The sequence below is a fragment of the Eucyclogobius newberryi genome, unplaced genomic scaffold (assembly GCF_026437365.1).
Source record: "Eucyclogobius newberryi isolate DKJ021-1_F unplaced genomic scaffold, fEucNew1.0.hap1 SCAF_95, whole genome shotgun sequence".
Taxonomy (NCBI): domain Eukaryota; kingdom Metazoa; phylum Chordata; class Actinopteri; order Gobiiformes; family Gobiidae; genus Eucyclogobius; species Eucyclogobius newberryi.
Genome location: NW_027316538.1, coordinates 168,516 through 195,000, shown reverse-complemented (window position 1 = coordinate 195,000; position 26,485 = coordinate 168,516). Strand labels below are relative to the sequence as shown.

The 26,485-nt window shown below is 59.2% G+C and overlaps 1 protein-coding gene across 1 annotated transcript in view; it reads right to left on the bottom strand.

Moving 5' to 3' along the window:
- The window catches only part of LOC140354539 (phosphatidylinositol 4,5-bisphosphate 3-kinase catalytic subunit gamma isoform), a 166,151-nt gene that overhangs the window by 19,288 nt on the left and 120,378 nt on the right, over positions 1 to 26,485 (bottom strand). The window lies entirely within an intron of this gene.

Sequence of the window (26,485 nt, the reverse complement as noted above, 5' to 3'; positions counted from 1 at the left end):
TCCTGGTTAAGTGCTGGTTAAGTGCTGGTTTAGTCCTGGTTAAGTGCTGGTTTAGTCCTAGTTAAGTGCTGTTTAAGTGCTGGTTATGTGCTGGTTTAGTCCTGGTTAAGTGCTGGTTTAGTCCTAGTTAAGTGCTGTTTAAGTGCTGGTTATGTGCTGGTTTAGTCCTGGTTAAGTGCTGGTTTAGTCCTAGTTAAGTGCTGTTTAAGTGCTGGTTATGTGCTGGTTTAGTCCTGGTTAAGTGCTGGTTTAGTCCTAGTTAAGTGCTGTTTAAGTGCTGGTTATGTGCTGGTTTAGTCCTGGTTAAGTGCTGGTTTAGTCCTAGTTAAGTGCTGTTTAAGTGCTGGTTATGTGCTGGTTATGTGCTGGTTTAGTTAAAGAGGAGTAAAGTTTTGCTCTAAGATTGTTAGTTCTTTCTAGTGGAGCGGTTAAGCTGATGAATTGCGCACTTTTTGAAAGAAGCATGAGACTTTCAGGACTGGGTCATAAGGTCAATATTTGATGTGACCCTGGATCTGACCCTTGACCTGGAAACAGGCTTTTCCAAAATGACCACCAGCAAATGAACCATACATAGTTATTTCACTTGTAGGACCCATAGGAACATGAACTTCTAAACATAGGTTTTGAGGTACTGTGAGTCTACTGGCATAAAATACAAGGTCCCAAGTATGTCAGCCATCTTGGATTTTCAAAATGGCCGACACCAAAATGACAAAACTTCACATTTCAGCATAAAGAGAAGATAGAAGCATGAACTTGGTGTCTAAACATGGGTTTTTGAGGTAGAGTGAGTCTTATACTGCACTAGAATGTTCCATGTATGTCAGCCATCTTGGATTTTCAAAATGGGTTAGGGTTAGGGTTAGGGTAATGGGTAGCTCATTAGAATTCACCAAATGTGTCAAGTAATGCTTGCTTTTGCTTAAATAGTCATACTGACTGCAAAATATATCTATAAGCTATGAATTTCTGTGTTTATATAAAGAATGATGTTGTGTCTTTGCTGAATCACATATAATATTCCGTTGGTAATTTTATGTATTTAATACACCAAAATCACTTTCATTGTAATGTATAAAATGATCAAATACTGATTAATACCCTGTCCATTATATATGCATATAATGGTGGTATAAGGAAGTGATTCATGTATAAAGCCATTTACCTGTTACTTATCAGGAATAAGCAGTTGTAAGTGGTTGATTGTCTCTGCATTGGTCACACTCATGTCACACTCTTTCAGGGGCATGTACGGTGCTTTGGTACATGGTGGTGGTCGCTATCAGCTTTACTATCAAGAAACCGTGAATATGTCTAAACCACCTTCGCTTGTAGATACTTCTTTACCACAGGAGCCCAAACAGCCAAAGTACAACAAACTGGACATTTTGTGCTTTGTGCCAAGAAGGATCAAGTGAACGTCCCATCCGGTCCACACACAAACCAGTTGGTTCTGGCTTTGTAGATTTACTCCTGTGCAAAGAAGCAGAGAACTTTCCATTGCCTCTTGATCTGACGAGACCAGATGAAGGAAAGAGACTAGAGTCAGTCCTATTGTTAATGAGGCCGTGAGGCACAGAAGATGTAGGTGATGTTCAAAGCATGTTAAATATGTCTCTAAAACAGCTGAGAGAAAAGCAGAAGACATCAGGCAAACACACACGTTCTTCACTCGCACCTCAATGCCACAAGTTGAAGAATCTTTGTGTTTCGTCTGTGACGATCCCGCGGGTCCTGAAGGCTTCCATGAGGTCATGACTAAACAGTTAGATATAAATGCTTGACAGTGTCACACAACTAAACCACACACAGCTTTTGGTCAAGGAGGCTAAGAACCACCACAACTGTTTGAACAAACTCTGTAATAGGACCAGGAGAGCGATGCAACAGGACACAAGACGATGCCTGTCGGGAAGGAACTGCATTTACTGAGCTTGTGGCCTTTATGGAGGAAAGGAGGGATATGGATTGTGCACAAGTGTTTAGGCTAGCAGAATTGGCAGAACTCTACAAGGTTCGTCTCCATCAGTCGGGGGCCCCTGCGGAGACCCACCACACACCACTAGACTTCAGAACAGACTTCTCTTGACAGTCCCAGGCCTTATATCACAGACACATGGGAGAGACACACTCATCACATTTGAGGAGAACCTTGGAGAAGCCCTGAAAAAAGCTTGTGACTATGACAGTAATGCCATACATATGATGAGAACAGACAAAACAATACGTGCAGAAATCGTTGAAGCCAAGTTCATCTTTGATGGTTGATTTGACCCTGAGGGCCTGAGTGCCAGGCTAAGGCAGTTCCACCCACATGAATGCCACTGATAAGCATGATATTGGATGTTGCCAACATAAAGGAACACAACTTTCAAATTCATCCACCTAAACCACTGCCCTCACATTCTCACAGTGACTGACCTTTAACAGTGTCAAGCCCGCCCAGAATCTACTGGCACTGGGCGAAAGCAGGAAACTCCACTCCCACTCTATGTAGGCCTTAAGATCCACGCTGTGACACGGGCCAGAGGCAGGCACACCTCTAGATTCAAACACCTACGTTTAGATAATGACCCTTCACTCATATCTTCAGGCTAAAAGGAGTGATTTTGTCATTTTAAAGGCAGCAATTTGGAAAATCCAAGATGGCTGACATACTTGGGACATTCTAGTGCCATAAGACTCACAATACCCCAAAACCCATGTTTAGACACCAAAACCATGCTTCTATCTTCTCTATATGCTGAAATGTGTAGTTTTGTCACTTTGGTGTTGGCCATTTTAGAAAAGCCTGTTTCCAGGTCAAGGGTCAGATCCAGGGTCACATCAAATATTGACCTTATGATCCAATCCTGAAAGTCTCATGCTTCTTTCAAAAAGTGCACAATTCCTTTACAATATTAAGGTTATGAAGTGCCACACCTCAATATTTAAGACATTCCATTTTCCATTTCAATGTTTAAGTCTTTGAGAGAGACTCACACTTTGATGAACGTTCAGTTTGTTTTAGACGTTGGACTAATGTCACGAATCATCAGGTTTAACTCAATATAATAAAACATCTGCAGCTGGAGAGTTTATGTTCTCGTCAGAGGAGAAACCTGAGGTGAAGGCCACGCCCCTCTTCTGTCTGCCCCTGTGTGAGGAGGAGTCAAGTCTGTTCAAAGGCCACGCCCCTCTTCTGTCGGCCCCTTTGTGAGGAGGAGTCAAGTCTGTTCAAAGGCCACGCCCCTCTTCTGTCGGCCCCTTTGTGAGGAGGAGTCAAGTCTGTTCAAAGGCCACGCCCCTCTTCTGTCTGCCCCTGTGTGAGGAGGAGTCAAGTCTGTTCAAAGGCCACGCCCCTCTGCTGTGTGAGGAGGAGTCAAGTCTGTTCAAAGGCCACGCCCCTCTTCTGTCTGCCCCTGTGTGAGGAGGAGTCAAGTCTGTTCAAAGGCCACGCCCCTCTTCTGTCGGCCCCTTTGTGAGGAGGAGTCAAGTCTGTTCAAAGGCCACGCCCCTCTTCTGTCGGCCCCTTTGTGAGGAGGAGTCAAGTCTGTTCAAAGGCCACGCCCCTCTTCTGTCTGCCCCTGTGTGAGGAGGAGTCAAGTCTGTTCAAAGGCCACGCCCCTCTGCTGTGTGAGGAGGAGTCAAGTCTGTTCAAAGGCCACGCCCCTCTTCTGTCTGCCCCTGTGTGAGGAGGAGTCAAGTCTGTTCAAAGGCCACGCCCCTCTGCTGTGTGAGGAGGAGTCAAGTCTGTTCAAAGGCCACGCCCCTCTGCTGTGTGAGGAGGAGTCAAGTCTGTTCAAAGGCCACGCCCCTCTGCTGTGTGAGGAGGAGTTAAGTCTGTTCAAAGGCCCTCGGGTACGGTCGAGGCCCAAATACAGAGTCCCGAGGGCACTGGGAGGACACTGAGAGGACACTGGGAGGACACTGGGAGGACACTGAGAGGACACTGGGAGAGCACTGGGAGGACACTGGAAGGGCACTGGGAGGACACTGGGAGGACACTGAGAGAGCACTGGGAGGGCACTGGGAGGGTACTGGGAGGACACTGGGAGGACACTGGGAGGGCACTGGGAGAGCACTGGGAGGACACTGGGAGGGCACTGGGAGGACACTGGGAGGACACTGGGAGAGCACTGGGAGGACACTGGGAGGGCACTGGGAGGACACTGGGAGGGCACTGGGAGGACACTGGGAGGACACTGGGAGGACACTGGGAGGACACAGAGAGCACTGGGAGGACACTGGGAGAGCACTGGGAGGACACTGGGAGGACACTGGGAGGACACTGGGAGGACACTGAGAGGACACTGAGAGAGCACTGGGAGGACACTGGGAGGGCACTGGGAGGACACTGGGAGGACACTGGGAGGACACTGAGAGAGCACTGGGAGGACACTGGGAGGGCACTGGGAGGACACTGGGAGGACACTGGGAGAGCACTGGGAGGACACTGGGAGGGCACTGGGAGGACACTGGGAGGGCACTGGGAGGACACTGGGAGGGCACTGGGAGGACACTGGGAGGACACAGAGAGCACTGGGAGGACACTGGGAGAGCACTGGGAGGACACTGGGAGGACACTGGGAGGACACTGGGAGGACACTGAGAGGACACTGAGAGAGCACTGGGAGGACACTGGGAGGGCACTGGGAGGACACTGGGAGGACACTGGGAGGACACTGAGAGAGCACTGGGAGGACACTGGGAGGGCACTGGGAGGACACTGAGAGGACACTGGGAGAGCACTGGGAGGACACTGGGAGGGCACTGGGAGGACACTGAGAGGACACTGGGAGGACACTGGGAGGACACTGGGAGGGCACTGGGAGGACACTGGGAGGACACTGGGAGAGCACTGGGAGGACACTGGGAGAGCACTGGGAGGACACTGGGAGGACACTGGGAGGGCACTGGGAGGACACTGGGAGGACACTGGGAGGACACTGAGAGGACACTGAGAGAGCACTGGGAGGGCACTGGGAGGGCACTGGGAGGACACTGAGAGAGCACTGGGAGGACACTGGGAGGGCACTGGGAGGGCACTGGGAGGACACTGAGAGGACACTGGGAGAGCACTGGGAGGACACTGGGAGGACACTGGGAGAGCACTGGGAGGACACTGGGAGGGCACTGGGAGGACACTGGGAGGGCACTGGGAGGACACTGGGAGAGCACTGGGAGGACACTGGGAGGACACTGAGAGGACACTGAGAGAGCACTGGGAGGACACTGGGAGGGCACTGGGAGGACATTGGGAGGACATTTGTAGGACACTGGGAGGGCACTGGGAGGACACTGGGAGGACACTGGGAGGGCACTGGGAGGACACTGGGAGGACATTGAGAGAGCACTGGCAGGACACTGACAGGACACTGAGAGAGCACTGGGAGGACACTGGGAGGGCACTGGGAGGACACTGGGAGGACACTGGGAGGACACTGGGAGGACATTTGGAGGACACTGGGAGGGTACTGGGAGGACATTGGGAGGACATTTGGAGGACACTGGGAGGGCACTGGGAGGACACTGGGAGGACACTGGGAGGACACTGGGAGGACACTGGGAGGGCACTGGGAGGACACTGGGAGGACACTGGGAGGACATTGAGAGAGCACTGGGAGGACACTGGGACGGCACTGGGAGGACACTGGGAGGACACTGAGAGGACACTGGGAGAGCACTGGGAGGACACTGGGACGGCACTGGGAGGACACTGGGAGGACACTGAGAGGACACTGAGAGAGCACTGGGAGGACACTGGGAGGGCACTGGGAGGACATTGGGAGGAAATTTGGAGGACACTGGGAGGGCACTGGGAGGACACTGGGAGGACACTGGGAGGACACTGGGAGGACACTGGGAGGGCACTGGGAGGACACTGGGAGGACACTGGGAGGACATTGAGAGAGCACTGGGAGGACAGGACACTGGGAGGGCACTGGGAGGACACTGGGAGGACATTTGGAGGACACTGGGAGGGTACTGGGAGGACACTGAGAAGACACTGAGAGAGCACTGGGAGGACACTGGGAGGGCACTGGGAGGACACTGGGAGGACATTGGGAGGACATTTGGAGGACACTGGGAGGGCACTGGGAGGGCACTGGGAGGACACTGGGAGGGCACTGGGAGGACACTGGGAGGACACTGGGAGGACATTTGGAGGACACTGGGTGGACACTGGGAGGGCACTGGGAGGACACTGGGAGGACATTGGGAGGACATTGGGAGGACATTTGGAGGACACTGGGAGGGCACTGGGAGGACACTGGGAGGGCACTGGGAGGACACTGGGAGGACACTGGGAGGACATTTGGAGGACACTGGGAGGATACTGGGAGGACATTGGGAGGACATTTGGAGGACACTGGGAGGACATTTGGAGGACACTGGGTGGACACTGGGAGGGCACTGGGAGGACACTGGGAGGACATTGGGAGGACATTTGGAGGACACTGGGAGGACACTAGGAGGGCACTGAGAGGACACTGGGAGGACATTTGGAGGACATTTGGAGGGCACTGGGAGGGCACTGGGAGGACACTGGGAGGACACTGGGAGGGCACTGGGAGGACACTGGGAGGACACTGGAAGGACATTTGGAGGACACTGGGAGGGCACTGGGAGGACACTGGGAGGACACTGAGAGAGCACTGGGAGGACACTGGGAGGGCACTGGGAGGACACTGAGAGGACACTGGGAGAGCACTGGGAGGACACTGGAAGGGCACTGGGAGGACACTGGGAGGACACTGAGAGAGCACTGGGAGGACACTGGGAGAGCACTGAGAGGACACTGGGAGAGCACTGGGAGGACACTGGAAGGGCACTGGGAGGACACTGGGAGGACACTGAGAGAGCACTGGGAGGACACTGGGAGGGCACTGGGAGGACACTGAGAGGACACTGGGAGGACACTGAGAGGACACTGGGAGAGCACTGAGAGGACACTGGGAGGGCACTGGGAGGACACTGAGAGGACACTGGGAGAACACTGGGAGGACACTGGGAGGACACTGGGAGGGCACTGGGAGGACACTGGGAGGACACTGGGAGGGCACTGGGAGGACACTGGGAGGTCACTGGGAGGGCACTGGGAGGACACTGGGAGGACACAGAGAGCACTGGGAGGACACTAGGAGAGCACTGGGAGGACACCGGGAGGGCACTGGGAGGACACTGGGAGGACACTGAGAGGACACTGAGAGGACACTGGGAGAGCACTGGGAGGACACTGGGAGGACACTGGGAGAGCACTGGGAGGACACTGGGAGGGCACTGGGAGGACACTGGGAGGACACTGGGAGGACACTGGGAGGACACTGGGAGGGCACTGGGAGGACACTGGGAGGACACAGAGAGCACTGGGAGGACACTGGGAGAGCACTGGGAGGACACTGGGAGGACACTGAGAGGACACTGAGAGAGCACTGGGAGGACACTGGGAGGGCACTGGGAGGACATTGGGAGGACATTTGGAGGACACTGGGAGGGCACTGGGAGGACACTGGGAGGACACTGGGAGGGCACTGGGAGGACACTGGGAGGACATTGAGAGAGCACTGGCAGGACACTGACAGGACACTGAGAGAGCACTGGGAGGACACTGGGAGGGCACTGGGAGGACACTGGGAGGACATTTGGAGGACACTGGGAGGGTACTGGGAGGACACTGAGAAGACACTGACAGAGCACTGGGAGGACACTGGGAGGGCACTGGGAGGACACTGGGAGGACATTGGGAGGACATTTGGAGGACACTGGGAGGGCACTGGGAGGGCACTGGGAGGGCACTGGGAGGGCACTGGGAGGACACTGGGAGGACATTTGGAGGACACTGGGAGGGCACTGGGAGGATACTGGGAGGACATTGGGAGGACATTTGGAGGACACTGGGAGGACATTTGGAGGACACTGGGTGGACACTGGGAGGGCACTGGGAGGACACTGGGAGGACATTGGGAGGACATTTGGAGGACACTGGGAGGACACTAGGAGGGCACTGGGAGGACACTGGGAGGACATTTGGAGGACACTGGGAGGGCACTGGGAGGACACTGGGAGGACATTGGGAGGACATTTGGAGGACACTGGGAGGGCACTGGGAGGACACTGGGAGGACACTGGGAGGACATTGGGAGGACATTTGGAGGACACTGGGAGGGCACTGGGCGGACACTGGGAGGACACTGGGAGGACATTGGGAGGACATTTGGAGGGCACTGGGAGGGCACTGGGAGGACACTGGGAGGACACTGGGAGGGCACTGGGAGGACACTGGGAGGACACTGGGAGGACATTTGGAGGACACTGGGAGGGCACTGGGAGGATACTGGGAGGACACTGGGAGGACATTGGGAGGACATTTGGAGGACACTGGGAGGACACTGGGAGGACACTGAGAGGACACTGGGAGAGCACTGGGATTACACTGGAAGGGCACTGGGAGGACCTTGGGAGGACACTGAGAGAGCACTGGGAGGACACTGGGAGAGCACTGAGAGGACACTGGGAGAGCACTGGGAGGACACTTGGAGGACACTGGGAGGACACTGAGAGAGCACTGGGAGGACACTGGGAGGGCACTGGGAGGACACTGAGAGGACACTGGGAGAGCACTGGGAGGACACTGGGAGGACACTGAGAGGACACTGGGAGAGCACTGGGAGGACACTGGGAGGACACTGGGAGGACACTGGGAGAGCACTGGGAGGACACTGGGAGGGCACTGGGAGGACACTGGGAGGACACTGGGAGGGCACTTGGAGGACACTGGGAGGACACTGGGAGGGCACTGGGAGGACACTGGGAGGACACAGAGAGCACTGGGAGGACACTGGGAGAGCACTGGGAGGACACTGGGAGGGCACTGGGAGGACACTGGGAGGACACTGAGAGGACACTGAGAGAGCACTGGGAGGACACTGGGAGGACATTGGGAGGACATTTGGAGGACACTGGGAGGGCACTGGGAGGACACTGGGAGGACACTGGGAGGACACTGGGAGGACATTGAGAGAGCACTGGGAGGACACTGAGAGGACACTGAGAGAGCACTGGGAGGACACTGGGAGGGCACTGGGAGGACACTGGGAGGACACTGGGAGGACATTTGGAGGACACTGGGAGGGTACTGGGAGGACACTGAGAAGACACTGAAAGAGCACTGGGAGGACACTGGGAGGACACTGGGAGGACATTGGGAGGACATTTGGAGGACACTGGGAGGGCACTGGGAGGACACTGGGAGGACATTTGGAGGACACTGGGAGGGCACTGGGAGGATACTGGGAGGACATTGGGAGGACATTTGGAGGACACTGGGAGGACACTGGGTGGACACTGGGAGGGCACTGGGAGGACATTGGGAGGACATTTGGAGGACACTGGGAGGACACTAGGAGGGCACTGGGAGGACACTGGGAGGACATTTGGAGGACACTGGGAGGACACAGAGAGCACTGGGAGGACACTAGGAGAGCACTGGGAGGACACTGGGAGGGCACTGGGAGGACACTGGGAGGACACTGAGAGGACACTGAGAGGACACTGGGAGAGCACTGGGAGGACACTGGGAGGACACTGGGAGAGCACTGGGAGGACACTGGGAGGGCACTGGGAGGACACTGGGAGGACACTGGGAGGACACTGGGAGGACACTGGGAGGGCACTGGGAGGACACTGGGAGGACACAGAGAGCACTGGGAGGACACTGGGAGAGCACTGGGAGGATACTGGGAGGGCACTGGGAGGACACTGGGAGGACACTGAGAGGACACTGAGAGAGCACTGGGAGGACACTGGGAGGGCACTGGGAGGACATTGGGAGGACATTTGGAGGACACTGGGAGGGCAATGGGAGGACACTGGGAGGAAACTGGGAGGGCACTGGGAGGACACTGGGAGGACATTGAGAGAGCACTGGCAGGACACTGACAGGACACTGAGAGAGCACTGGGAGGACACTGGGAGGGCACTGGGAGGACACTGGGAGGACACTGGGAGGACACTGGGAGGACATTTGGAGGACACTGGGAGGGTACTGGGAGGACACTGAGAAGACACTGACAGAGCACTGGGAGGGCACTGGGAGGGCACTGGGAGGGCACTGGGAGGATACTGGGAGGACATTGGGAGGACATTTGGAGGACACTGGGAGGACATTTGGAGGACACTGGGTGGACACTGGGAGGGCACTGGGAGGACACTGGGAGGACATTGGGAGGACACTGGGAGGACACTAGGAGGGCACTGGGAGGACACTGGGAGGACATTTGGAGGACACTGGGAGGGCACTGGGAGGACACTGGGAGGACATTGGGAGGACATTTGGAGGACACTGGGAGGGCACTGGGAGGACACTGGGAGGACACTGGGAGGACATTGGGAGGACATTTGGAGGACACTGGGAGGGCACTGGGCGGACACTGGGAGGACACTGGGAGGACATTGGGAGGACATTTGGAGGGCACTGGGAGGGCACTGGGAGGACACTGGGAGGGCACTGGGAGGACACTGGGAGGACACTGGGAGGACATTTGGAGGACACTGGGAGGGCACTGGGAGGATACTGGGAGGACACTGGGAGGACATTGGGAGGACATTTGGAGGACACTGGGAGGACACTGGGAGGGCACTGGGAGGACACTGAGAGGACACTGGGAGAGCACTGGGAGGACACTGGGAGGACACTGGGAGGACACTGGGAGAGCACTGGGAGGACACTGGGACGGCACTGGGAGGACACTGGGAGGACACTGAGAGGACACTGAGAGAGCACTGGGAGGACACTGGGAGGGCACTGGGAGGACATTGGGAGGACATTTGGAGGACACTGGGAGGGCACTGGGAGGACACTGGGAGGACACTGGGAGGACACTGGGAGGGCACTGGGAGGACACTGGGAGGACACTGGGAGGACATTGAGAGAGCACTGGGAGGACAGGACACTGGGAGGGCACTGGGAGGACACTGGGAGGACATTTGGAGGACACTGGGAGGGTACTGGGAGGACACTGAGAAGACACTGAGAGAGCACTGGGAGGACACTGGGAGGGCACTGGGAGGACACTGGGAGGACATTGGGAGGACATTTGGAGGACACTGGGAGGGCACTGGGAGGACACTGGGAGGGCACTGGGAGGACACTGGGAGGACATTTGGAGGACACTGGGAGGATACTGGGAGGACATTGGGAGGACATTTGGAGGACACTGGGAGGACATTTGGAGGACACTGGGTGGACACTGGGAGGGCACTGGGAGGACACTGGGAGGACATTGGGAGGACATTTGGAGGACACTGGGAGGACACTAGGAGGGCACTGAGAGGACACTGGGAGGACATTTGGAGGACATTTGGAGGGCACTGGGAGGGCACTGGGAGGACACTGGGAGGACACTGGGAGGGCACTGGGAGGACACTGGGAGGACACTGGAAGGACATTTGGAGGACACTGGGAGGGCACTGGGAGGACACTGGGAGGACACTGAGAGAGCACTGGGAGGACACTGGGAGGGCACTGGGAGGACACTGAGAGGACACTGGGAGAGCACTGGGAGGACACTGGAAGGGCACTGGGAGGACACTGGGAGGACACTGAGAGAGCACTGGGAGGACACTGGGAGAGCACTGAGAGGACACTGGGAGAGCACTGGGAGGACACTGGAAGGGCACTGGGAGGACACTGGGAGGACACTGAGAGAGCACTGGGAGGACACTGGGAGGGCACTGGGAGGACACTGAGAGGACACTGGGAGGACACTGAGAGGACACTGGGAGAGCACTGAGAGGACACTGGGAGGGCACTGGGAGGACACTGAGAGGACACTGGGAGAACACTGGGAGGACACTGGGAGGACACTGGGAGGGCACTGGGAGGACACTGGGAGGACACTGGGAGAGCACTGGGAGGACACTGGGAGGGCACTGGGAGGACACTGGGAGGACACTGGGAGGGCACTGGGAGGACACTGGGAGGTCACTGGGAGGGCACTGGGAGGACACTGGGAGGACACAGAGAGCACTGGGAGGACACTAGGAGAGCACTGGGAGGACACCGGGAGGGCACTGGGAGGACACTGGGAGGACACTGAGAGGACACTGAGAGGACACTGGGAGAGCACTGGGAGGACACTGGGAGGACACTGGGAGAGCACTGGGAGGACACTGGGAGGGCACTGGGAGGACACTGGGAGGACACTGGGAGGACACTGGGAGGACACTGGGAGGGCACTGGGAGGACACTGGGAGGACACAGAGAGCACTGGGAGGACACTGGGAGAGCACTGGGAGGACACTGGGAGGACACTGAGAGGACACTGAGAGAGCACTGGGAGGACACTGGGAGGGCACTGGGAGGACATTGGGAGGACATTTGGAGGACACTGGGAGGGCACTGGGAGGACACTGGGAGGACACTGGGAGGGCACTGGGAGGACACTGGGAGGACATTGAGAGAGCACTGGCAGGACACTGACAGGACACTGAGAGAGCACTGGGAGGACACTGGGAGGGCACTGGGAGGACACTGGGAGGACACTGGGAGGACATTTGGAGGACACTGGGAGGGTACTGGGAGGACACTGAGAAGACACTGACAGAGCACTGGGAGGACACTGGGAGGGCACTGGGAGGACACTGGGAGGACATTGGGAGGACATTTGGAGGACACTGGGAGGGCACTGGGAGGGCACTGGGAGGGCACTGGGAGGGCACTGGGAGGACACTGGGAGGACATTTGGAGGACACTGGGAGGGCACTGGGAGGATACTGGGAGGACATTGGGAGGACATTTGGAGGACACTGGGAGGACATTTGGAGGACACTGGGTGGACACTGGGAGGGCACTGGGAGGACACTGGGAGGACATTGGGAGGACATTTGGAGGACACTGGGAGGACACTAGGAGGGCACTGGGAGGACACTGGGAGGACATTTGGAGGACACTGGGAGGGCACTGGGAGGACACTGGGAGGACATTGGGAGGACATTTGGAGGACACTGGGAGGGCACTGGGAGGACACTGGGAGGACATTGGGAGGACATTTGGAGGACACTGGGAGGGCACTGGGCGGACACTGGGAGGACACTGGGAGGACATTGGGAGGACATTTGGAGGGCACTGGGAGGGCACTGGGAGGACACTGGGAGGACACTGGGAGGGCACTGGGAGGACACTGGGAGGACACTGGGAGGACATTTGGAGGACACTGGGAGGGCACTGGGAGGATACTGGGAGGACACTGGGAGGACATTGGGAGGACATTTGGAGGACACTGGGAGGACACTGGGAGGATACTGAGAGGACACTGGGAGAGCACTGGGATTACACTGGAAGGGCACTGGGAGGACCTTGGGAGGACACTGAGAGAGCACTGGGAGGACACTGGGAGAGCACTGAGAGGACACTGGGAGAGCACTGGGAGGACACTTGGAGGACACTGGGAGGACACTGAGAGAGCACTGGGAGGACACTGGGAGGGCACTGGGAGGACACTGAGAGGACACTGGGAGAGCACTGGGAGGACACTGGGAGGGCACTGGGAGGACACTGAGAGGACACTGGGAGAGCACTGGGAGGACACTGGGAGGACACTGGGAGGACACTGGGAGAGCACTGGGAGGACACTGGGAGGGCACTGGGAGGACACTGGGAGGACACTGGGAGGGCACTTGGAGGACACTGGGAGGACACTGGGAGGGCACTGGGAGGACACTGGGAGGACACAGAGAGCACTGGGAGGACACTGGGAGAGCACTGGGAGGACACTGGGAGGGCACTGGGAGGACACTGGGAGGACACTGAGAGGACACTGAGAGAGCACTGGGAGGACACTGGGAGGACATTGGGAGGACATTTGGAGGACACTGGGAGGGCACTGGGAGGACACTGGGAGGACACTGGGAGGACATTGAGAGAGCACTGGGAGGACACTGAGAGGACACTGAGAGAGCACTGGGAGGACACTGGGAGGGCACTGGGAGGACACTGGGAGGACATTTGGAGGACACTGGGAGGGTACTGGGAGGACACTGAGAAGACACTGAAAGAGCACTGGGAGGACACTGGGAGGACACTGGGAGGACATTGGGAGGACATTTGGAGGACACTGGGAGGGCACTGGGAGGACACTGGGAGGACATTTGGAGGACACTGGGAGGGCACTGGGAGGATACTGGGAGGACATTGGGAGGACATTTGGAGGACACTGGGAGGACACTGGGTGGACACTGGGAGGGCACTGGGAGGACATTGGGAGGACATTTGGAGGACACTGGGAGGACACTAGGAGGGCACTGGGAGGACACTGGGAGGACATTTGGAGGACACTGGGAGGACACAGAGAGCACTGGGAGGACACTAGGAGAGCACTGGGAGGACACTGGGAGGGCACTGGGAGGACACTGGGAGGACACTGAGAGGACACTGAGAGGACACTGGGAGAGCACTGGGAGGACACTGGGAGGACACTGGGAGAGCACTGGGAGGACACTGGGAGGGCACTGGGAGGACACTGGGAGGACACTGGGAGGACACTGGGAGGGCACTGGGAGGACACTGGGAGGACACTGAGAGGACACTGAGAGGACACTGGGAGAGCACTGGGAGGACACTGGGAGGACACTGGGAGAGCACTGGGAGGACACTGGGAGGGCACTGGGAGGACACTGGGAGGACACTGGGAGGACACTGGGAGGACACTGGGAGGGCACTGGGAGGACACTGGGAGGACACAGAGAGCACTGGGAGGACACTGGGAGAGCACTGGGAGGACACTGGGAGGGCACTGGGAGGACACTGGGAGGACACTGAGAGGACACTGAGAGAGCACTGGGAGGACACTGGGAGGGCACTGGGAGGACATTGGGAGGACATTTGGAGGACACTGGGAGGGCAATGGGAGGACACTGGGAGGACACTGGGAGGGCACTGGGAGGACACTGGGAGGACATTGAGAGAGCACTGGCAGGACACTGACAGGACACTGAGAGAGCACTGGGAGGACACTGGGAGGGCACTGGGAGGACACTGGGAGGACACTGGGAGGACACTGGGAGGACATTTGGAGGACACTGGGAGGGTACTGGGAGGACACTGAGAAGACACTGACAGAGCACTGGGAGGGCACTGGGAGGGCACTGGGAGGACACTGGGAGGGCACTGGGAGGATACTGGGAGGACATTGGGAGGACATTTGGAGGACACTGGGAAGACATTTGGAGGACACTGGGTGGACACTGGGAGGGCACTGGGAGGACACTGGGAGGACATTGGGAGGACACTGGGAGGACACTAGGAGGGCACTGGGAGGACACTGGGAGGACATTTGGAGGACACTGGGAGGGCACTGGGAGGACACTGGGAGGACATTGGGAGGACACTGGGAGGGCACTGGGAGGACACTGGGAGGACACTGGGAGGACATTGGGAGGACATTTGGAGGACACTGGGAGGGCACTGGGCGGACACTGGGAGGACATTGGGAGGACATTTGGAGGGCACTGGGAGGGCACTGGGAGGACACTGGGAGGGCACTGGGAGGACACTGGGAGGACATTTGGAGGACACTGGGAGGGCACTGGGAGGATACTGGGAGGACACTGGGAGGACATTGGGAGGACATTTGGAGGACACTGGGAGGACACTGGGAGGACACTGAGAGGACACTGGGAGAGCACTGGGAGGACACTGGAAGGGCACTGGGAGGACACTGGGAGGACACTGAGAGAGCACTGGGAGGACACTGGGAGAGCACTGAGAGGACACTGGGAGAGCACTGGGAGGACACTGGGAGGACACTGGGAGGACACTGAGAGAGCACTGGGAGGGCACTGGGAGGACACTGAGAGGACACTGGGAGAGCACTGGGAGGACACTGGGAGGGCACTGGGAGGACACTGAGAGGACACTGGGAGAGCACTGGGAGGACACTGGGAGGACACTGGGAGGACACTGGGAGAGCACTGGGAGGACACTGGGAGGGCACTGGGAGGACACTGGGAGGACACTGGGAGGGCACTTGGAGGACACTGGGAGGACACTGGGAGAGCACTGGGAGGACACTGGGAGGACACTGAGAGGACACTGAGAGAGCACTGGGAGGACACTGGGAGGGCACTGGGAGGACATTGGGAGGACATTTGGAGGACACTGGGAGGGCACTGGGAGGACACTGGGAGGACACTGGGAGGGCACTGGGAGGACACTGGGAGGACACTGGGAGGGCACTGGGAGGACACTGGGAGGACATTGAGAGAGCACTGGCAGGACACTGACAGGACACTGAGAGCACTGGGAGGACACTGGGAGGGAACTGGGAGGACACTGGGAGGACACTGGGAGGACATTTGGAGGACACTGGGAGGGTACTGGGAGGACACTGAGAAGACACTGACAGAGCACTGGGAGGACACTGGGAGGGCACTGGGAGGACACTGGGAGGACATTGGGAGGACATTTGGAGGACACTGGGAGGGCACTGGGAGGGCACTGGGAGGGCACTGGGAGGACACTGGGAGGACATTTGGAGGACACTGGGAGGACACTGGGAGGATACTGAGAGGACACTGGGAGAGCACTGGGATTACACTGGAAGGGCACTGGGAGGACCTTGGGAGGACACTGAGAGAGCACTGGGAGGACACTGGGAGAGCACTGAGAGGACACTGGGAGAGCACTGGGAGGACACTTGGAGGACACTGGGAGGACACTGAGAGAGCACTGGGAGGACACTGGGAGGGCACTGGGAGGACACTGAGAGGACACTGGGAGAGCACTGGGAGGACACTGGGAGGGCACTGGGAGGACACTGAGAGGACACTGGGAGAGCACTGGGAGGACACTGGGAGGACACTGGGAGGACACTGGGAGAGCACTGGGAGGACACTGGGAGGGCACTGGGAGGACACTGGGAGGACACTGGGAGGGCACTTGGAGGACACTGGGAGGACACTGGGAGGGCACTGGGAGGACACTGGGAGGACACAGAGAGCACTGGGAGGACACTGGGAGAGCACTGGGAGGACACTGGGAGGGCACTGGGAGGACACTGGGAGGACACTGAGAGGACACTGAGAGAGCACTGGGAGGACACTGGGAGGACATTGGGAGGACATTTGGAGGACACTGGGAGGGCACTGGGAGGACACTGGGAGGACACTGGGAGGACATTGAGAGAGCACTGGGAGGACACTGAGAGGACACTGAGAGAGCACTGGGAGGACACTGGGAGGGCACTGGGAGGACACTGGGAGGACATTTGGAGGACACTGGGAGGGTACTGGGAGGACACTGAGAAGACACTGAAAGAGCACTGGGAGGACACTGGGAGGACACTGGGAGGACATTGGGAGGACATTTGGAGGACACTGGGAGGGCACTGGGAGGACACTGGGAGGACATTTGGAGGACACTGGGAGGGCACTGGGAGGATACTGGGAGGACATTGGGAGGACATTTGGAGGACACTGGGAGGACACTGGGTGGACACTGGGAGGGCACTGGGAGGACATTGGGAGGACATTTGGAGGACACTGGGAGGACACTAGGAGGGCACTGGGAGGACACTGGGAGGACATTTGGAGGACACTGGGAGGACACAGAGAGCACTGGGAGGACACTAGGAGAGCACTGGGAGGACACTGGGAGGGCACTGGGAGGACACTGGGAGGACACTGAGAGGACACTGAGAGGACACTGGGAGAGCACTGGGAGGACACTGGGAGGACACTGGGAGAGCACTGGGAGGACACTGGGAGGGCACTGGGAGGACACTGGGAGGACACTGGGAGGACACTGGGAGGACACTGGGAGGGCACTGGGAGGACACTGGGAGGACACTGAGAGGACACTGAGAGGACACTGGGAGAGCACTGGGAGGACACTGGGAGGACACTGGGAGAGCACTGGGAGGACACTGGGAGGGCACTGGGAGGACACTGGGAGGACACTGGGAGGACACTGGGAGGACACTGGGAGGGCACTGGGAGGACACTGGGAGGACACAGAGAGCACTGGGAGGACACTGGGAGAGCACTGGGAGGACACTGGGAGGGCACTGGGAGGACACTGGGAGGACACTGAGAGGACACTGAGAGAGCACTGGGAGGACACTGGGAGGGCACTGGGAGGACATTGGGAGGACATTTGGAGGACACTGGGAGGGCAATGGGAGGACACTGGGAGGACACTGGGAGGGCACTGGGAGGACACTGGGAGGACATTGAGAGAGCACTGGCAGGACACTGACAGGACACTGAGAGAGCACTGGGAGGACACTGGGAGGGCACTGGGAGGACACTGGGAGGACACTGGGAGGACACTGGGAGGACATTTGGAGGACACTGGGAGGGTACTGGGAGGACACTGAGAAGACACTGACAGAGCACTGGGAGGGCACTGGGAGGGCACTGGGAGGACACTGGGAGGGCACTGGGAGGATACTGGGAGGACATTGGGAGGACATTTGGAGGACACTGGGAAGACATTTGGAGGACACTGGGTGGACACTGGGAGGGCACTGGGAGGACACTGGGAGGACATTGGGAGGACACTGGGAGGACACTAGGAGGGCACTGGGAGGACACTGGGAGGACATTTGGAGGACACTGGGAGGGCACTGGGAGGACACTGGGAGGACATTGGGAGGACACTGGGAGGGCACTGGGAGGACACTGGGAGGACACTGGGAGGACATTGGGAGGACATTTGGAGGACACTGGGAGGGCACTGGGCGGACACTGGGAGGACACTGGGAGGACATTGGGAGGACATTTGGAGGGCACTGGGAGGGCACTGGGAGGACACTGGGAGGGCACTGGGAGGACACTGGGAGGACATTTGGAGGACACTGGGAGGGCACTGGGAGGATACTGGGAGGACACTGGGAGGACATTGGGAGGACATTTGGAGGACACTGGGAGGACACTGGGAGGACACTGAGAGGACACTGGGAGAGCACTGGGAGGACACTGGAAGGGCACTGGGAGGACACTGGGAGGACACTGAGAGAGCACTGGGAGGACACTGGGAGAGCACTGAGAGGACACTGGGAGAGCACTGGGAGGACACTGGGAGGACACTGGGAGGACACTGAGAGAGCACTGGGAGGGCACTGGGAGGACACTGAGAGGACACTGGGAGAGCACTGGGAGGACACTGGGAGGGCACTGGGAGGACACTGAGAGGACACTGGGAGAGCACTGGGAGGACACTGGGAGGACACTGGGAGGACACTGGGAGAGCACTGGGAGGACACTGGGAGGGCACTGGGAGGACACTGGGAGGACACTGGGAGGGCACTTGGAGGACACTGGGAGGACACTGGGAGAGCACTGGGAGGACACTGGGAGGACACTGAGAGGACACTGAGAGAGCACTGGGAGGACACTGGGAGGGCACTGGGAGGACATTGGGAGGACATTTGGAGGACACTGGGAGGGCACTGGGAGGACACTGGGAGGACACTGGGAGGGCACTGGGAGGACACTGGGAGGACATTGAGAGAGCACTGGCAGGACACTGACAGGACACTGAGAGCACTGGGAGGACACTGGGAGGGAACTGGGAGGACACTGGGAGGACACTGGGAGGACATTTGGAGGACACTGGGAGGGTACTGGGAGGACACTGAGAAGACACTGACAGAGCACTGGGAGGACACTGGGAGGGCACTGGGAGGACACTGGGAGGACATTGGGAGGACATTTGGAGGACACTGGGAGGGCACTGGGAGGGCACTGGGAGGGCACTGGGAGGACACTGGGAGGACATTTGGAGGACACTGGGAGGGCACTGGGAGGATACTGGGAGGACATTGGGAGGACATTTGGAGGACACTGGGAGGACATTTGGAGGACACTGGGTGGACACTGGGAGGGCACTGGGAGGACACTGGGAGGACATTGGGAGGACATTTGGAGGACACTGGGAGGACACTAGGAGGGCACTGGGAGGACACTGGGAGGACATTTGGAGGACACTGGGAGGGCACTGGGAGGACACTGGGAGGACATTGGGAGGACATTTGGAGGACACTGGGAGGGCACTGGGAGGACACTGGGAGGACACTGGGAGGACATTGGGAGGACATTTGGAGGACACTGGGAGGGCACTGGGCGGACACTGGGAGGACACTGGGAGGACATTGGGAGGACATTTGGAGGGCACTGGGAGGGCACTGGGAGGACACTGGGAGGACACTGGGAGGGCACTGGGAGGACACTGGGAGGACACTGGGAGGACATTTGGAGGACACTGGGAGGGCACTGGGAGGATACTGGGAGGACACTGGGAGGACATTGGGAGGACATTTGGAGGACACTGGGAGGACACTGGGAGGACACTGAGAGGACACTGGGAGAGCACTGGGAGGACACTGGAAGGGCACTGGGAGGACCTTGGGAGGACACTGAGAGAGCACTGGGAGGACACTGGGAGAGCACTGAGAGGACACTGGGAGAGCACTGGGAGGACACTTGGAGGACACTGGGAGGACACTGAGAGAGCACTGGGAGGACACTGGGAGGGCACTGGGAGGACACTGAGAGGACACTGGGAGAGCACTGGGAGGACACTGGGAGGGCACTGGGAGGACACTGAGAGGACACTGGGAGAGCACTGGGAGGACACTGGGAGGACACTGGGAGGACACTGGGAGAGCACTGGGAGGACACTGGGAGGGCACTGGGAGGACACTGGGAGGACATTTGGAGGACACTGGGAGGGCACTGGGAGGATACTGGGAGGACATTGGGAGGACATTTGAAGGACACTGGGAGGACATTTGGAGGACACTGGGAGGGCACTGGGAGGATACTGGGAGGACATTGGGAGGACATTTGGAGGACACTGGGAGGACATTTGGAGGACACTGGGTGGACACTGGGAGGGCACTGGGAGGACACTGGGAGGACATTGGGAGGACATTTGGAGGACACTGGGAGGACACTAGGAGGGCACTGGGAGGACACTGGGAGGACATTTGGAGGACACTGGGAGGGCACTGGGAGGACACTGGGAGGACATTGGGAGGACATTTGGAGGACACTGGGAGGGCACTGGGAAGACACTGGGAGGACACTGGGAGGACATTGGGAGGACATTTGGAGGACACTGGGAGGGCACTGGGCGGACACTGGGAGGACACTGGGAGGACATTGGGAGGACATTTGGAGGGCACTGGGAGGGCACTGGGAGGACACTGGGAGGACACTGGGAGGGCACTGGGAGGACACTGGGAGGACACTGGGAGGACATTTGGAGGACACTGGGAGGGCACTGGGAGGATACTGGGAGAACACTGGGAGGACATTGGGAGGACATTTGGAGGACACTGGGAGGACACTGGGAGGACACTGAGAGGACACTGGGAGAGCACTGGGAGGACACTGGAAGGGCACTGGGAGGACCTTGGGAGGACACTGAGAGAGCACTGGGAGGACACTGGGAGAGCACTGAGAGGACACTGGGAGAGCACTGGGAGGACACTTGGAGGACACTGGGAGGACACTGAGAGAGCACTGGGAGGACACTGGGAGGGCACTGGGAGGACACTGAGAGGACACTGGGAGAGCACTGGGAGGACACTGGGAGGGCACTGGGAGGACACTGAGAGGACACTGGGAGAGCACTGGGAGGACACTGGGAGGACACTGGGAGGACACTGGGAGAGCACTGGGAGGACACTGGGAGGGCACTGGGAGGACACTGGGAGGACACTGGGAGGGCACTTGGAGGACACTGGGAGGACACTGGGAGGGCACTGGGAGGACACTGGGAGGACACAGAGAGCACTGGGAGGACACTGGGAGAGCACTGGGAGGACACTGGGAGGGCACTGGGAGGACACTGGGAGGACACTGAGAGGACACTGAGAGAGCACTGGGAGGACACTGGGAGGACATTGGGAGGACACTGGGAGGGCACTGGGAGGACACTGGGAGGACACTGGGAGGACATTGAGAGAGCACTGGGAGGACACTGAGAGGACACTGAGAGAGCACTGGGAGGACACTGGGAGGGCACTGGGAGGACACTGGGAGGACACTGGGAGGACATTTGGAGGACACTGGGAGGGCACTGGGAGGATACTGGGAGGACATTGGGAGGACATTTGGAGGACACTGGGAGGGCACTGGGAGGATACTGGGAGGACATTGGGAGGACATTGGGAGGACATTTGGAGGACACTGGGAGGACACTAGGAGGGCACTGGGAGGACACTGGGAGGACATTTGGAGGACACTGGGAGGACACAGAGAGCACTGGGAGGACACTAGGAGAGCACTGGGAGGACACTGGGAGGGCACTGGGAGGACACTGAGAGGACACTGAGAGGACACTGGGAGAGCACTGGGAGGACACTGGGAGGACACTGGGAGAGCACTGGGAGGACACTGGGAGGGCACTGGGAGGACACTGGGAGGACACTGGGAGGACACTGGGAGGACACTGGGAGGGCACTGGGAGGACACTGGGAGGGCACTGGGAGGACACTGGGAGGACACAGAGAGCACTGGGAGGACACTGGGAGAGCACTGGGAGGACACTGGGAGGGCACTGGGAGGACACTGGGAGGACACTGAGAGGACACTGAGAGAGCACTGGGAGGACACTGGGAGGGCACTGGGAGGACATTGGGAGGACATTTGGAGGACACTGGGAGGGCAATGGGAGGACACTGGGAGGACACTGGGAGGGCACTGGGAGGACACTGGGAGGACATTGAGAGAGCACTGGCAGGACACTGACAGGACACTGAGAGAGCACTGGGAGGACACTGGGAGGGCCCTGGGAGGACACTGGGAGGACACTGGGAGGACATTTGGAGGAGACTGGGAGGGTACTGGGAGGACACTGAGAAGACACTGACAGAGCACTGGGAGGGCACTGGGAGGGCACTGGGAGGACACTGGGAGGGCACTGGGAGGATACTGGGAGGACATTGGGAGGACATTTGGAGGACACTGGGAGGACATTTGGAGGACACTGGGTGGACACTGGGAGGGCACTGGGAGGACACTGGGAGGACATTGGGAGGACACTGGGAGGACACTAGGAGGGCACTGGGAGGACACTGGGAGGACATTTGGAGGACACTGGGAGGGCACTGGGAGGACACTGGGAGGACATTGGGAGGACATTTGGAGGACACTGGGAGGGCACTGGGAGGACACTGGGAGGACACTGGGAGGACATTGGGAGGACATTTGGAGGACACTGGGAGGGCACTGGGCGGACACTGGGAGGACACTGGGAGGACATTGGGAGGACATTTGGAGGGCACTGGGAGGGCACTGGGAGGACACTGGGAGGGCACTGGGAGGACACTGGGAGGACACTGGGAGGACATTTGGAGGACACTGGGAGGGCACTGGGAGGATACTGGGAGGACACTGGGAGGACATTGGGAGGACATTTGGAGGACACTGGGAGGACACTGGGAGGACACTGAGAGGACACTGGGAGAGCACTGGGAGGACACTGGAAGGGCACTGGGAGGACACTGGGAGGACACTGAGAGAGCACTGGGAGGACACTGGGAGAGCACTGAGAGGACACTGGGAGAGCACTGGGAGGACACTGGGAGGACACTGGGAGGACACTGAGAGAGCACTGGGAGGGCACTGGGAGGACACTGAGAGGACACTGGGAGAGCACTGGGAGGACACTGGGAGGGCACTGGGAGGACACTGAGAGGACACTGGGAGAGCACTGGGAGGACACTGGGAGGACACTGGGAGGACACTGGGAGAGCACTGGGAGGACACTGGGAGGGCACTGGGAGGACACTGGGAGGACACTGGGAGGGCACTTGGAGGACACTGGGAGGACACTGGGAGGGCACTGGGAGGACACTGGGAGGACACAGAGAGCACTGGGAGGACACTGGGAGAGCACTGGGAGGACACTGGGAGGGCACTGGGAGGACACTGGGAGGACACTGAGAGGACACTGAGAGAGCACTGGGAGGACACTGGGAGGACATTGGGAGGACATTTGGAGGACACTGGGAGGGCACTGGGAGGACACTGGGAGGGCACTGGGAGGACACTGGGAGGGCACTGGGAGGACACTGAGAGGACACTGGGAGAGCACTGGGAGGACACTGGGAGGGCACTGGGAGGACACTGAGAGGACACTGGGAGAGCACTGGGAGGACACTGGGAGGACACTGGGAGGACACTGGGAGAGCACTGGGAGGACACTGGGAGGGCACTGGGAGGACACTGGGAGGACACTGGGAGGGCACTTGGAGGACACTGGGAGGACACTGGGAGGGCACTGGGAGGACACTGGGAGGACACAGAGAGCACTGGGAGGACACTGGGAGAGCACTGGGAGGACACTGGGAGGGCACTGGGAGGACACTGGGAGGACACTGAGAGGACACTGAGAGAGCACTGGGAGGACACTGGGAGGACATTGGGAGGACATTTGGAGGACACTGGGAGGGCACTGGGAGGACACTGGGAGGACACTGGGAGAGCACTGGGAGGACACTGAGAGGACACTGAGAGAGCACTGGGAGGACACTGGGAGGGCACTGGGAGGACACTGGGAGGACACTGGGAGGACATTTGGAGGACACTGGGAGGGTACTGGGAGGACACTGAGAAGACACTGAAAGAGCACTGGGAGGACACTGGGAGGACACTGGGAGGACATTGGGAGGACATTTGGAGGACACTGGGAGGGCACTGGGAGGACACTGGGAGGACATTTGGAGGACACTGGGAGGGCACTGGGAGGATACTGGGAGGACATTGGGAGGACATTTGGAGGACACTGGGAGGACACTGGGTGGACACTGGGAGGGCACTGGGAGGACATTGGGAGGACATTTGGAGGACACTGGGAGGACACTAGGAGGGCACTGGGAGGACACTGGGAGGACATTTGGAGGACACTGGGAGGACACAGAGAGCACTGGGAGGACACTAGGAGAGCACTGGGAGGACACTGGGAGGGCACTGGGAGGACACTGGGAGGACACTGAGAGGACACTGAGAGGACACTGGGAGAGCACTGGGAGGACACTGGGAGGACACTGGGAGAGCACTGGGAGGACACTGGGAGGGCACTGGGAGGACACTGGGAGGACACTGGGAGGACACTGGGAGGACACTGGGAGGGCACTGGGAGGACACTGGGAGGACACAGAGAGCACTGGGAGGACACTGGGAGGACACTGAGAGGACACTGAGAGGACACTGAGAGGACACTGGGAGAGCACTGGGAGGACACTGGGAGGACACTGGGAGAGCACTGGGAGGACACTGGGAGGACACTGGGAGGACACTGAGAGGACACTGAGAGAGCACTGGGAGGACACTGGGAGGGCACTGGGAGGACATTGGGAGGACATTTGGAGGACACTGGGAGGGCACTGGGAGGACACTGGGAGGACACTGGGAGGGCACTGGGAGGACACTGGGAGGACATTGAGAGAGCACTGGCAGGACACTGACAGGACCTGAGAGAGCACTGGGAGGACACTGGGAGGGCACTGGGAGGACACTGGGAGGACACTGGGAGGACACTGGGAGGACATTTGGAGGACACTGGGAGGGTACTGGGAGGACACTGAGAAGACACTGACAGAGCACTGGGAGGACACTGGGAGGGCACTGGGAGGACACTGGGAGGACATTGGGAGGACATTTGGAGGACACTGGGAGGGCACTGGGAGGGCACTGGGAGGACACTGGGAGGGCACTGGGAGGACACTGGGAGGACATTTGGAGGACACTGTGAGGGCACTGGGAGGATACTGGGAGGACATTGGGAGGACATTTGGAGGACACTGGGAGGACATTTGGAGGACACTGGGTGGACACTGGGAGGGCACTGGGAGGACACTGGGAGGACATTGGGAGGACATTTGGAGGACACTGGGAGGACACTAGGAGGGCACTGGGAGGACACTGGGAGGACATTTGGAGGACACTGGGAGGGCACTGGGAGGACACTGGGAGGACATTGGGAGGACATTTGGAGGACACTGGGAGGGCACTGGGAGGACACTGGGAGGACACTGGGAGGACATTGGGAGGACATTTGGAGGACACTGGGAGGGCACTGGGCGGACACTGGGAGGACACTGGGAGGACATTGGGAGGACATTTGGAGGGCACTGGGAGGGCACTGGGAGGACACTGGGAGGGCACTGGGAGGACACTGGGAGGACACTGGGAGGACATTTGGAGGACACTGGGAGGGCACTGGGAGGATACTGGGAGGACACTGGGAGGACATTGGGAGGACATTTGGAGGACACTGGGAGGACACTGGGAGGACACTGAGAGGACACTGGGAGAGCACTGGGAGGACACTGGAAGGGCACTGGGAGGACACTGGGAGGACACTGAGAGAGCACTGGGAGGACACTGGGAGAGCACTGAGAGGACACTGGGAGAGCACTGGGAGGACACTGGGAGGACACTGGGAGGACACTGAGAGAGCACTGGGAGGGCACTGGGAGGACACTGAGAG